Here is a 15,171-nt window from a genome sequence, read left to right as displayed (position 1 = left end):
TGATTGAATCTGACGATGCGCCACGATAAGCAGAAGGTTCAATACAGCAGTTTTTCCCATCGCTTTCAATCAATTCATGTGGCGGTGTGGTTTTAGTGGGCGTACTAAACATTTTAAAATTGTTTTGGGTTCGAATCCCGTTGCGGTCCTAAATTTTTGTAAATATGCTTGTAAAATTTATCTGGTGAGGCGACGAGAAGGAAAATTTGTGGATTAAAATTAAATTATCCGGCGATCCGGCGCTCACGAATTTATCACCCGAATACTTCCTCACATGGGGACCATGAAAAATCACACTCCGCTTAATGGATTAATCGCAGGTTTTTATTCATATGAGTGAGAATTCCGAAGCCTGGTTATTACACACCTTGAGGACTTTTGCCTCTTAAAGTGAGCCGAGTCCCTTGAAAGTACACTTCCGAGGTACTTGAAAGGATGCTTCCGCGGTTCTTTTAATTATGCTTCCGAGTCTCTTGAAATGACTCTTCGCAGCCTCTCGAAAAGAAGCTCATGAGCCTCTTGAAAGAAGACTTTCGCGTCTCTTGAAAGGAAGCTTCCGTAGGGCTGGTAACGATCACTGCCGCTCAAAATAGTGACTTTAGTGATCAACGTTGTCGAAAATAGAGACCAAATAGTGACTTTCAGTCAGTATTGAAAAAAAATATTAAATCCTTAAACCAGCTTTTTACGCTTTTTTTAAGTTCGATGTCGTCCGCAAAGTCCAGGAGCATATGCGACCGTGTGATGATAGTGCCGTTCCTCTGCACGCCAGATCTCTTAATAGCGCCTTCGAGTGCAATGTTGAACAATAAATTCGAAAGTGCATCAACCTGCTTCAATCCGTCTAAGGTCACAAACGAGGTGACACTTCGTCTGCAATCCGAATACTTGATTTCGACCCATCCAGCGTTGCACGTTTTCGCCGGCAAACCACGTTCGGACATTATCTGCCACAGCTAATTTCATTTCACTGAATCGTACGCTGCTTTGAAATCAATGAACAGATGGTGAGTCTGCAAGTTGTACTCCCGGAATTTATCAAGGATCATCCGCAGGCTAAATATCTGTTCCGTCGTTGATCGGCCCTCACGAAAACCTGCCTGGTATTCGCCGACAAAGGAGGAGTCTCAGTCTGTTAAACATGGTACGCGACAGGATTTTGTACGCCGAGTTCAGAAGGGTGATCTCTCTGTAATTGGCATACTCTAGTCTGTGACTTTTCTTATAGATTGGGCATACGGGTACGAGCCACTAGCATTCGACTCCTAGCAACATTTTTCTCGCCCGTCGCTGTGCAGTTGTAGTCACAGCTTCGTGGATATTTTCTCACAATCTGTTGATGTCACCAGATCCGGTGGCATCTCCTATCCGCTCGTCCAGCTTCTGGTGGAAGTGTTCAGCAACTCCTTCAACCGATAAGCGTTGGATATTGAAACGCATCGATCTGTTATTTCGTGAATTCGTGACGCTGGAAAGTCACGTCCGAGTTTTTGCAACTATTTTTATTTTCAATTCTTTATTTAGGTGTTTTGCCGTTCTCGTATACAAAGTATACGTAAAAGCTATAGGATCATTTCAAAACCAAACTTTTGATAGAAGGCTCGGAGACCCATAGTGCTATATACCAATCGACTCAGTTCGACGAATTGAGGTGATGTCTGTATGTGTGTATGTATCTGTGGGTGTGTGTGCACAAAAATGAGACACACTTTTTGGTACTTAGCATTATTCATTATTTGCTCGCAACAAGTTGCAGTCGACGCGGATTGCGGTCTAGTTGTTTCCTATTGAAAATTAGCCCGATCGGTCATTGCGTTCCAAAGTTATTGAAAAAACATTGTTTTTCTGCCAAGGGTGGGAATTTTTTTTTCAAAAACGAAAAAAAAATTTTTTTTTCAAAGACTGCAGCAATGCATTCAAACGTCCACAAATGCATATGTATTGATGGAAAAAGTAACATCTATCCACCTAAAGTGCTATTTCGACCTCTTTTCTTATTTTTTATAATGCGCGAGAAAGGCACCACCAACGTTAGGTGGATTGATCTGGGTTTTTTAATTCTAGATTAAGTTCAACACCGGATTTTTGCAACTACAAGGTAGTGATCCGAGTCGATGTTCGGACCTCTGAAGGACCTTACATCTATAACATCCGAGAAATGTCGTCCGTCGACCAGCACGTGGTCTGTCTGTGAGCAAGTGTGTCCACTCGGATGTTGCCAGGTGAGTTCGCGGATATTCTTATGTGCGAAGTAGGTACTGCTTATTGCCATCCCTCTAGCAGCAGCAAAGGTTACAAGTCGCAGACCATTATCGTTGGTAGCTGAATGAATGCTTTTCGTACCAATGACAGGGCGAAAGAAACTTTTCTTCCTATCTGCGCATTTGCATCTCTTTACATCCTGTGTTGGGCACTCTCTGTAGGCCTTATCAAGGCTCACATAGAACTCATCCTTCACATCACCAGGCTTATCGTTCGTTGAGGCATAGATGCTGATCAAACTATAGTTGAAGAATTTGCCCTTCATTCTCAACACGCAAATTCGGTCGCTTATCGGCTTCCACCGCATAACACGCTTCATCTGCTTCCCGATCACCATGAAGCCAACTCCTCGTTCTGCTCTGTCACCGCCGCTATAGTAGATGTGGTACTTGAATGAAGTGTTCGCTATGGGATCCACCGCCCGGAATTAACGTTCTCCAGTTCTGGGCCACCGTATTTCCTGAATTGCTGCCACACACACGCCGATCTTCTGCAGCTCACGAGCCAGGATCCCAGCACGTGCGGGTTCATTCAAAGTTCTCACGTTCCAAGATCCGACTTTCCAATCGTTGTTCCTTATTCGTTGCCGGGTCTGTTGAATCAATCCATTTGCTCTACTTTTGCCTTTCATGGTAACTGTAGAATCTTCGGTAGCAGGGTTGCGCTACCTACATCGCGTTGAAGCGGCTGCCTTCTCGATGCTGACACGATGCAGCATGATGTGCACATTTTAGTTTAGTGTCCTTCGCTGGCACTCGGGTGATGATCAGCCGCCCCTAACATGGGGAACAGACGCTCGAACAGATTATAATTTCATAAAGTGTATGAAAAACACATTTTTGGCAGGAGTCCGATTTGCTCGCAATAAGTTTTATACGACGGGGATTTTAGCATTGAATACAAATAAACATGAATGATGGGACATATCCACCTATCAGTGCTCTTTTTGGCTTTTCTTATAAGAAATTACCTCAAATTAGACTTTTTTTTCAAATAGCTCTAACTTGGAAATGTGCAAATATGTGCAAACTTTCTCGACGCTCCCTGAAAGATACTTTGACACGTGGTATATGTTAAGTAGCGGCGACAAAAGACTTTTTTCATTGTCAAAATCGTCAAATTTTCAGAAATTTTCAATCAAGTGTCTAAAAACAACAAAAGTATTTTTATATGAATGTAAAATGTGCCATGAGAAGGTTTTAGTATGACTATTAATATAAGGTACACTGGGGGAAGTGGAAAAAGGGGGTAAGTGTAAAAATCGACTCGAAAAATTGGAATTGTACATACTTTACAGTTTTTACCACATCATAGCATCATGCAATGTTATACTTTGATGCTCACACTAATACTATGTTGAAATTTGTTTAACACATACACTAACACGGTTAACGCTTGAACTGTAATTTTAGGTTTCGCGAAAAATTGATATTTGCATTCATAAAATCAATTCTTATTTGCACCAATTGTTCTTTTTACAAGTGAATTTATATCAAAGGTGACCATTACAATACAATTAAACTAATCCCATTCAATTGGTAGTGGTTTGTACCAAGAAAGCAAATAATTCAAAGATTTTACACTTACCCCAGGTATCAAACACTGTGGGGAAAGTGGATAATGTTCTAAACACGCAATTTTTTTCTTCCTTCCAGGGTTTATTTCGATAGCTGTGAATCTTAATATGTTCCTTCTTTGTTATCATTGTGATTCCCATGGTGATTGGACTCATATAAATGAGAAAATGCCTGATTAATCCACCTATCGGTACTGATGCCTTTCACATGTTTTCCTTATGAAAAAATATATAAGAAAGTTAAAAATAGCACTGATAGGTAAATATATTGTATTATTATTATTTATTCAGACTAAGGCCGAAGTGGCCTGTGCGGTATATAAGAGTCTTCTCCATTCGACTCGGTCCATGGCTACACGTCGCCAACCACGCAGTCTACGGAGGGTCCGCAAGTCATCTTCCACCTGATCGATCCACCTTACCCGCTGCGCACCTCGCCTTCTTGTGCCCGTCGGATCGTTGTCGAGAACCATTTTCACCGGGTTACTGTCCGACATTCTGGCTACGTGCCCGGCCCATCGCAGTCGTCCAATTTTCGCGGTGTGAACGATGGATGGTTCTCCCAACAGCTGATGCAATTCGTGGTTCATTCGCCTCCTCCACGTACCGTCCGCCATCTGCACCCCACCATAGATGGTACGCAGCACTTTCCTTTCGAAAACTCCAAGTGCGCGTTGGTCCTCCACGAGCATCGTTCAGGTCTCGTGTCCGTAGAGGACTACCGGTCTTATTAGCGTTTTGTAGATTGTCAGTTTGGTACGGCGGCGAACTCTATTCGATCGGAGCGTCTTGCGGAGTCCAAAGTACGTACGATTTCCAGCCACTATGCGTCTCCGAATTTCTCTGCTGGTGTCATTTTCGGCAGTCACCAGTGAGCCCAAGTACACAAATTCTTCTACCACCTCGATTTCGTCACCACCGATGCAAACTCGCGGTGGGTGGCTCACATTGTCTTCTCTTGAACCTCTGCCTATCATGTACTTCGTCTTCGACGTGTTGATGACTAGTCCGATCCGCTTAGCTTCCCTCTTCAGTCTGATGTAGGCTTCCTCCATCTTCTCAAAGTTACGTGCCATAATATCTATGTCGTCGGCGAAACCAAATAGCTGGACGGACTTATTGAAAATTGTACCACTCGTGTTAATATATTGTATAATTATATATTGTATAATTCACATTAATTTTTATTCCTAACAAGTTTCGCCGTTGAATGCAATTTTTTTTGCGAACAAATCGGTTAAGGACAAGTGCTTAAGAATAGCTGATAATTTTGTATGTGCTTTGCGAACACACATACATACAAATACGCACATACAGACATCATCTCAATTCGTAAAACTAAGTTGATTAGTTTATAACCCTGTAAGTCCCATTTTTCCTTTAAAATGTTCATCTTTGGGGCGAACATATAGACTTTGCGTACAATTAATGTCCGAGAAGGCAAAACCAGCCTTCTTCTAACTATTACGAGAATTCCTGTAATTGTAACTACTCATCACTATTGAAGGTCAAGGCAACATGGGTTTTCCACTTACCCCATCCCACTAGGGTAAGTGGAAAAACAACTCCTAATTTTAAAATCTATTTCCATAAGTTTCAAGCGACCAAAATGGTATGAATTACCGCACAGTTGGTGCAAAATTGACTGTTTTTGATAGCCCATTTTGATTGAACGCATTTAAATCATTTAAACTGGTTTTACACTAATTCAAACATGCACTATCGATTTTTCCTTTTCCACTTCCCCCAGTGTACCTTAGCTAATAAAATACAACATATCATACGGTGTAGATGTGTGTTATTTACGCATTTTTGGTATTCAACTCATTTTTCATTAGTGCCACTTTGACGCCTCTAGCAACAATAAAAGCCACTTTCAAATTAGTTTTGAATCAGTGCACATTAAAATGCGGTAAGACGCGCGGCTACAAAGCAAGACCATGCTGAAGGTGGCTGGGTTCGATTCCCGGTGCCGGTCTAGGCAATTTTCGGATTGGAAATTGTCTCGACTTCCTTGGGCATACAAGTTAGCCTCATGATATACGAATTATATCCGCGATTATCGGCCCTCCTTAGGCTAGCGATAAGTTGCGCGGCTAGAAAGCAAGACCATACTGAAGGTGGCTGAGTTCGATTCCCGGAGCCGGTAACGTCGATAACAAATGAAAACGACTAGAGGTAAAAACCATCGACGATTCATTTTATTATCGCATGCTCATGTTTATTAGTAACTTTTATATAAACACGAAATTGTTTTAAAAAAATGCCATTATTGTATTATTGAAGTTATATCTTGTCTCAATCAACCAGATTTCCTAGTAAGACATTTCAAAAGAGCATCCGTGATTGAAACTAAACTGACGAAAAAAATCCCAGTCAGCATTTCACCATTCATTGACAACGGTTAAATTTAGCCAATATGTTGTATTTACACTGAAAGCCAGTCAGTCGCGGAGCAGCTGCTGGCCGAACCGGAGCAAAACTGAAACTCAATGCATTTTTGTGCCTTCCTCATTCCCACATGAGTGTAGCGAAAGGCAATACAATATAAAGTATGAGCTTTTGCATACCTCAGCCACGCTCTATAGGCGAAGCCCAGTAAGGCCTAAACACATATTATGAATGTACTAAGATAAAGTACTGATGCATCATACCAAAGAGAGTTGAAATGTTTTGTTGTCACTAATTGAAACTGAGTGAATTGGTCACATTTATTGATTCAGAATTAGCTTCATTGTGCCGAAGAATAACGAACAACTTTGAACAATAAAAAAGAATACATCCCCTTCCGTGACAATGTCCATCGTGGGACATTGCCGTGACCAGGATTCGAACCTGGGTTACTACGGCCACAACGTAGGGTCCTAACCACTAGACGATCACGGCTATCGAGGATTCGGTGGAAATAAGCCGTCTTTTCTGATGCATGTCAATGAGAAATGCGTTGCCATGATGCATTATTTACTTGGTTGGATCAATTTCAGACAATGCAATGAGTGAATAGGCAGACAACGAAAACAATTACATATTGCTTTATCTTATGTAATGCCTTCCAATGCATACAACTATTGGAAGCATATTAAAATATCTCCTCGTTAGCCGTGATCGTCTAGTGGTTAGGACCCTACGTTGTGGCCGTAGTAACCCAGGTTCGAATCCTGGTCACGGCAATGTCCCATGGACATTGTCACGGGAGGGGGTGATTTTTTGCCTTTCTTGTACGCCAAGCTGTAACGAAAAGGCTATACCTTCTTCTACTCCCCTTTGGCACTACATTGCAACTGGAGCTTGGCCTTATATTAGCATTTCCTCAGTTGATAATTGCAAGCTTTCCTATGCCCGCCATTACATGAATATGTATCTTGGATACAGAATGAGGTATTATTGAGTTAATATCTCTTGCTGAGGAGGTACGTCCAAATTTTTCTACATTTTTTGTGGATTTTTTCGTGGCGTCAATTCAGTGTTTTAATAAACCCGTCGAAAATATCCAAAAACCAAACCACGTAAATAGCGACTCCAGTGTAAGTAGATTAAATGTAGTAAGATCAATCGAATGAGATTGAGCTTTTTCAGTCACCACAATCACAAACTCAAAAGCCAATATGTTTTCCCTCATATTCCGCCGAATATTTTCTCGCTAGCTTAGCAACAAAACATTTTTTTCGGCAGTTGAACCGAAATGCAATAGTTTGCTACAAAGGTTATGATGTTATCCAACAAAAACAGGGTTACGTTCCTATGTGAAACGCTAGCTCCTTACTCGGTTGAATCCGCCGTGCGTTAGCTCGGTCGATGAAATCAAAATTGTTCCTTTCCATAAGCTTCAGTACTCTAATGCCCTAGACCTGACTGGGCTGATAGCAAGCCGTAGATAGAGAGAAGACTGGCTTTGCCATTGCCACCACAAACAGTGTTGATGTGTTTCGGGCATTGCATACTAAATGTCTATTCGCGCACACAGTGTACGAAGTTATCTGCAACGTGAAAAATTTCAGCTATGGGACCGGCTGCGCCACACTGCTTGGACTCTCGACGACTGTATGTGTTTTCCACATGGCGCGTCGCGACTCGACGGTCGTTGCTCTCTCTCTCTCTCTCTCTCTGGTTCTACAGTACAGTGTCCAACTCTCCGCCGAGTTCCGATGGCGGGCATCATCAAAAAAGACGATAGAAATGCGATAGTCACAGTTCATGCATACTCCATAGGTCAGGCGCTCCACCGACTGGATTGATTCTGTTACTTTACTTCGCCGGGTGACAATCGCTTTGGTATAATCTTCATGGTACTGATACTTTGTGTACAAAGAATGGTATCAAACTAAGCTTTAAAATAAAAATGAACAGCAAAAAAATTAAAAAATTTCCGGTTAGAAATCCTAATATTGTTATTAGAAACTTTGATTTATCCACCTAGTAGTGTTGAAGCTTTTTTCGTGTGCTAAAAAAAGAAAAAATGTGCATATATAACAAAAGTCTTTTATGGCACAGATAATATTTTTGTTTATTCAGACTAAGGCCGGCGGCCTATGGAGTATATAAAAGTTGTCTCCATTTAATTCGGTCCATAGCTGCACGTCGCCAACCACGCAGTCTACGTCTACAAATCATCTTCCACTTGATCAATCCACATGGCACGCTGCGCACCTCTTCTGTGCCTGTCGGAACGTTTATACATATCGACAACCATTGGGTCGATACTATGAGACGAGGTCACTGACCTGGAAAAGGAGGTCATGACCATGGGATGCGGTCACTATTCCAAAGTATTTTGAAGCGAACGGATATTACAAAGTTACAAAGTTACCAAAGTTGGAAGTTGAAGAGTAGAGAAGAAAGTGTTTGGAACAAGAGAAGGCGTTGAGGACAACCCCACTGTTTTTGGGTTGAAAACCCCAGCAAGAACCGCCGTCATTCCCTGGTTCCGTAGTCGGCCTAATCCGGCATTGTTTCCGCCGATAGTCGATCGGCCTTCTTATTGGTCGAGTTGCAACGAAGCAAGGAGCGAGGAAGATCCCCAAGCCACCCCGGCAATACCACCGGTAAGCCCGGAGCGAATAGAGTTGCTCGCTGCCGGGTCGTCGGCCACAGAAGGAAGGAAGGAAGAAGAAGAATGAAAGAAATGGAGTGGTGCAGTGCTGCTAGGAAGAGGGGCTCTAAAGACATGTTAGCTAGCTTCAAAAATTACCCCAGGGATTACTTTGAAAAACCCTCCGGAAACAACTTCGGAAATAAATTTAAATTCCTACTCAATGTTTCTTCGAAAATTGAAAGAATGAATTTTAAGAATTACTTCAGAATATACCTCAGGAGCTCCTTCGGAATTCAAAACTTCCTCCTGGAATTCTTTCGGAAATTTTTCGAATCATTCATTTTGCTTTTAAACATTCTCCGGAAATACCTTCCGAGACTCCTTTAGAAATATCTACGGAAAATATTGTGGTAATTCTTTCGGATATTCCTTCGAAAATTCCTTTGGGGATTCGTTCTGGAATTCCTTTACAAATTCCTTCGGAAAATTATTACGGTCTTGAAAATCCACGTAGGAACTTCTTCGAAAGTTGCTTTAGATTTTTTTTTTTTTAATTCATTTAAGAGTTCCTTCAGGAATTCCACCGCAAACCCCTATGAAGATTCTTTCACAAATACCTTAAGAAATTTCTTCAGAAATTCTTTCAAAAAATTCTGTTAGCGTTAAACTTAATTTCTAAATTAAAAAAGACGTTAATAAAATAACAATAAAAATAAGGATTTTCTAAAAACTCCTCCTTAAATTCCTTTAGAACTTATTCCAGCAAATCTTTCAGAACTTTCTGCAGGAAAATACTTAGGACATTCCTTAGTTTTTTAGCAGCTCTTCCAGAAATTTCTTTGGAAATTCCTATGGATTTTTTTTTTTCAAATTTTCCAGGATTTCTTTGGACATTTCTGAGCAAATTCCATTAGAATGTTTTTCGCTAGCACCAGCTTTTCTTTCGATTTTTTAAGAACTCCTTTGGGAAATAGTTTGAAAATACCATTTGGAAATCCCTTTAGAAAATCTTTGACTATTTCGTTGAAAATTCCGCCAAAAATTCCTTCAAACATTCTTTTGGTAATACCTTCAAGGAAGTATTAAAATTTCTGGAAAGTACATCCAACAAAATGTCGGATAGAATTCAGGTATTTTGTATGGTTTTATTGAACAAAAGAATTCCTAAAGGAATCTCTGGAAAAAATATCAAAGGAATTTTCTATGAAAAAATCCTACATTTCTCCAGACTTTTATTCAGGAACTTCTCTAGAAGTTCCACCGTAAATTCGAATAAAATTGATCAAAATTGGCGTGATATTAGTTTTTTTAGAATAATCTGAGCGTATATCAATATCAATTTGGCGAGTCACGCGCCCCACCGTGCCCTAGTTTAAATCCACTAAAGATCGTGGATACTTAATAAATTAATATTCATTCAAACCGGGCAAAGAAAAGCAAGCCTTGTGTTTCCTGTTCACCTTAGCCTCTTATTTATTGTACTTCATATAGATATACAATGAAGAATTCAATGCTTCGGGTCATTTTACTTAGTAACGAACAAGTTTATAGGAATTATTCACAAGAAAAGCTGTTTCACACTGCTAGCTGAGCATTAAATAATAAAAATAATACTCGCCTATAAAGTACATGATAGTACAACATTTAAGTAGTGTAAAATGAGGATGTTTTTTTTTCAAATTTTCCAGGATTTCTTTGAACATTTCTGAGGAAATTCCTTTAGAATGTTTTTCGCTAACACCAGTACAACATTTGAGTAGTGTAAAATGAGGATGATTACTCATGCTTCGATATAACGTACAATTCGATATAACGTACAACTTTGAAATCAATATGTACGTTATATCGAAGTTTACCTGTAATTCTATTTTAGTTTATTTCTTTGATGAATCTTTTTTCCGAAGGGCTGTTTTCATACCACGTGGACAGATGTCGAACAGTTTTAGATGTGTACTTCCCTCCATCAGCGTACACATCTGATCATGCATTTTTTTCTTAATTTGTGTTAAACTGTTAACCATGGACATTTTTCCTACCCCTCTACCCGCTCAGTTGTCCACATGGTATACGAATAGGTTTTGGATATTGGATTTGACGAAAAAAATCATCATAAGCCATAATCCCAATCAATATGAAATATTAAAACGCTTGTGATCTAATGTGCTTATTCAAAACCAGGGATTGAACTGATCATTTCATTATCATTTAGTATTCAGCCAATAACTCATTTCAGAAGCGAAATTTTGAAAAGTGTTGTATTGCGGACTTCTAGCGTTGATTTCCCTCTACAACTTTGTCTAAAGGTACATTGCTCTATGTTTAATATTCACCTCGGGAAACGCTAGCATCGTTTTATATACTAAATGATAATAACACTTATTATCATTTAGTATATTGAGTGTTCCTTGCGTTTCACGCTGTTAGTATTAGACATAGAGCAATGTACCTTTGTTTAGACAAAGTTGTAGAGGGGAATCAGCGCTAGAAGTCCGCCATACAACACTTTTCAGAATTCCGCCTCTGGAATGAGTTATTGGCTGAATACTAAATGATAATGAAATGATAAGTTCAATCCCTGTTCAAAACCGGACTTTCGCCATGGAACGCTTAGAGAGACGAGAGAGCAGAAAATTCATTTAATCACCGCCTCTTTTCTTTTTATATTTTGTTCCGATTGCGCGCTCTTCAACCAAAGGCCGATGACATCACGCGGCGCGTAATGCAATGCGATTGCGGTGCGGAATGCGACGCGTCTGCGTTCAAACTGTTTGTTCAAGCGTTAATGCAAAACGCATGATGACACGCGTGTACCTGCCAGAGTGAACGCGATGCGTGACGCCGACAGCAGCGTCAAACCATTCCGTTAATACTTGTGACAGATATATGATGCGGAAATCACTGTACAGCATAAAATCATATATCTGTCACCCAGAATCACGGTGGTATTACCCAAGCAATGATGATTCTACGCTGATACGTACCCTGCTCTGCGCCCGTTGTATACAACGTTACAGGTACAGCGCAAAGCAAATTTGAATGCAAGCAATGCTAGTAACGCATACAATGGTGCCATCTGGTTGCGGTCACTACCAATTATTGACGTTAAAACATAATAAGAAAATGTTTTTTTTCTTGTTGGAATATGAAAGCGACCAATGAACGTTTACGTCGGCGATTTATTTGTATATTACATTTTTATTCAAACTACTTATTTTACAAATTGATATCACTAAATTTACTAAATGATTTATTCAGTAGGCATATATTTATAAAAATATTGTAACTATTTGTCCTGGTTATACTTGATGACCTTAAATCATGTTCTTTTGCCATTATCAGCTTTTTAAATTCTGAGTTTAAAACAAGTTTGGGACGCTGATGTTTTTTTTCTTAGTTTGTTGTAATTATTTATTATAAAAAGGAAACGTCAACATATTTTCTATTTATATCTGAACTAATTATTTCCGAACAATTAAATGAATATTTCATCACGTACAAGAACACTTCTTAAGTGTTTTATATTTAATTATCGATCAAAAAGGAAGATATTTTTTGTGTAAGTAATACTTAACAGCACAGATAAATCCAACAATCCTTTTACTAATTTTAACATGAAGTGTCCAGACGTCTTGGATTATAAAGGACAGTCTCGGACTCAGCCTGCTTGACCCAAATTGCCCGGAAAATGTCCCGCATTCCCACATGATGAATCTGTAAATTCTGGATAAGTTATCGAATTCGTAAGAAATTGGATTAAAAAAATGGTCCAGATCCGAAAAACCAGAAGAAAAAATCTTGAGCACTCTAGAGGGTCTACTGAACTTGGAGAATGGAGGTTTAAATAATTTTGACAATCTAGGACATTTCCGTATATATGTACTGAAAAATCAACAAAAGTTGAAATAATGTGTCAAACTCTGAATTACGAAATCTAAGGAATCTGAAGTAGTACCCGGGAGGTTTTAAAGAATGTGGGAATATTAAGAATTTGTAGTTAAACGTATCTGAAGATATTCTGTAAAGTTTAGATCATGACAATGATCCAATCGAAGCTCTAGTATCTAAAAACATGGGAGAAAATGTGAGAAATCATTTTGAAGTATCCTTAAATCTGCAAAGATCTACAAATCTACAAAGTCAGGAAAACGTCTTCAAAATCCGAAGAATGCGAAAATGCACAGTGATTGTTCAGACTGAACATATTTTGTAAGACAACGGACAATGCCTGGTAGACTGGTGAAGAATATTTGCATATCGAAGAGTTTCCACGATTGGAGCGGGAATCGAACCCTCACCTCATAACAACACAATACACTCAGACGGCCGCTGATAGCACAGCCACGAGGTCTAGGCTAAAAAAAATCACATTTAAAAAATATTCGAAAAATCCCAAGATTATAGGTTATTTTTTTATATCGAGTTTATATGTAAATGAGCAGTTAGTATTCACTGGTTGTTGTAAATTGAGGGAGAAAGGCTCTTTTCTTTCTAGGAAATTTAGGCGTTTTCTTAACTTTCCAGGACTCGCTTGGTCCTAAACCGCTCACGCAGTCCCGCTTCTGTTGTGAACGATAAGCGTGCTTTTTTCGAAGGTGTTGTACTTTTTACAACGGCGCGAGTCCCCGAAGGTTAAGTGATTTTTTTGGGGCATAAATAGGGATTTTGCGTTTTTTGTCAATCCCAATAATCATAAAAAAGCGGTACATATTTGTAAAATAATTTTTATACTGACAAATTTACTTTGTTAGCAATTTTACAGATAGTAGTGTTTCTTTACATAAATCGAAAATTCACCAAGTGTGTTTCGAACAACAATAAAAATAATAATATAATCACCAAAAGGCCGGATTTTAACGAAATATTTATTTAATATATTTAAAGGCTATGCAAAAATAGTAAATGCATTTTTATTATTTTGTTAGAAAATCTATATATGTAACGCAGATAATACGATAGTAACACAGCGAATGGTGAAAAAATATGTGTGTCATCCTGCTGCTGTACGCGGACAACATGATACGTGTATCAGTGTACAGAAATCATATGTCTGTCGATAGTATAAGTGCTTTCACGCGCGTGCATGCAGGCAAGAGTTTCTGGTGTGTGTTTTGATAAAATGGCGATTGACGCGGAAACATTGATTTCACTGTTTTTTGCGAAAAAGCCGCTGTGGGACCAAGCAATGAAGCTGTACCGGAACAGAACCATCGTGGACAAGCTCTGGAGACAGGTTTCGACGGAATTAGGAAACGCTACAAGTAAGTTCAAAACAAAATGAAAACTTTCCATTTGAGCGATTCCAAGCAACAGCATCAAAATTTAAGAAAATTTTTAATTCATGATTTTCTATTGAGTTGAAACTTTGCACAGTTTTTCAATTTCATCTAAATCGTCATTTTTCGATATCAAATCTTCATATTGAGTCACGACTAACTTTTCAAAAGGGTGTATGTGAAAATGGTTCAAAAATATTTAAAAAGCTGCACAGCAAAAACGGAATGTTCGATTGTTATGATTTTTTCAGCAAAGTTAGACAACTAAATGGTGATTCTTAAGAAAATGTGCACAGTAAAAAAAATTTTTTGCCTTTAAAAATATCATTTTTGTCACAAAAACTCAAATATCTCAAAACCCTATCTTTTTTCGAACGTAATTTTCTAGGGAAAACGGTCCATTATATTAGCTATCTACCATAAAAATTTGGTGATGGTAAACTAATAAACAAAAAAGTTATGACATTTCAAACATTTCACAATTTTCACATATAGTAAACAAAAAAATTTCCGTGTATTTTTTTTTTCAAGAATCGCAGTTTGATGCTGATTTTATTGTTAAGGGCCTTGCGTGAGTTAAACAAGTTGTTTGTATGATATTCCATATTTATGTATTCATCGATATTATGTATATTATATGTATAAATATTATATGTATAAATAAATAAAAATGAATTAATATTATCCTAAGTATTAAATTAAATGTGGCAGTTACACAATGTTGTTATAGAAACTCTAAGAGTTTTGGGTTTGAATTTTGGTATGGGTTATGAATCATAACTTATGATATCATGAAAACAGTTTATTAATACTTATTTTTTATTTATTTTTATTCAAATTTTTTAAAATATCGAACACTTTTGAATTATTATCAGCACAGTTTGAGTATAGTTTTGCTTTAATTTTATTTTCCGACAATGGAATGAAACAGTGAAATTTTTGGGTTCCTTGGATCGTTTTCGCGTTATTAAATTGCTCGCTGAGCTCTGAAGCCTTTATTTCGTACTCTTCAGTAGTAGTAAAACAAA

The 15,171-nt window shown here is 38.6% G+C and overlaps 1 protein-coding gene and 2 non-coding genes across 14 annotated transcripts in view; 1 reads left to right on the top strand and 2 right to left on the bottom strand.

Moving 5' to 3' along the window:
* The window catches only part of LOC134209544 (calcium uniporter protein, mitochondrial), a 567,109-nt gene that overhangs the window by 530,520 nt on the left and 21,418 nt on the right, over positions 1–15,171 (bottom strand). The window lies entirely within an intron of this gene.
* Trnah-gug (transfer RNA histidin (anticodon GUG)) lies at positions 6,653–6,724 on the bottom strand. The gene has a single exon. It is a non-coding gene; the product is annotated as a tRNA-His (tRNA).
* Trnah-gug (transfer RNA histidin (anticodon GUG)) lies at positions 6,937–7,008 on the top strand. The gene has a single exon. It is a non-coding gene; the product is annotated as a tRNA-His (tRNA).

Source organism: Armigeres subalbatus, chromosome 2, assembly GCF_024139115.2.
Source record: "Armigeres subalbatus isolate Guangzhou_Male chromosome 2, GZ_Asu_2, whole genome shotgun sequence".
Classification (NCBI taxonomy): Eukaryota; Metazoa; Arthropoda; class Insecta; order Diptera; family Culicidae; genus Armigeres; species Armigeres subalbatus.
The sequence above is the reverse complement of the archived record's forward strand: the minus strand, read 5'-3'. Positions and strand labels throughout refer to the sequence as shown.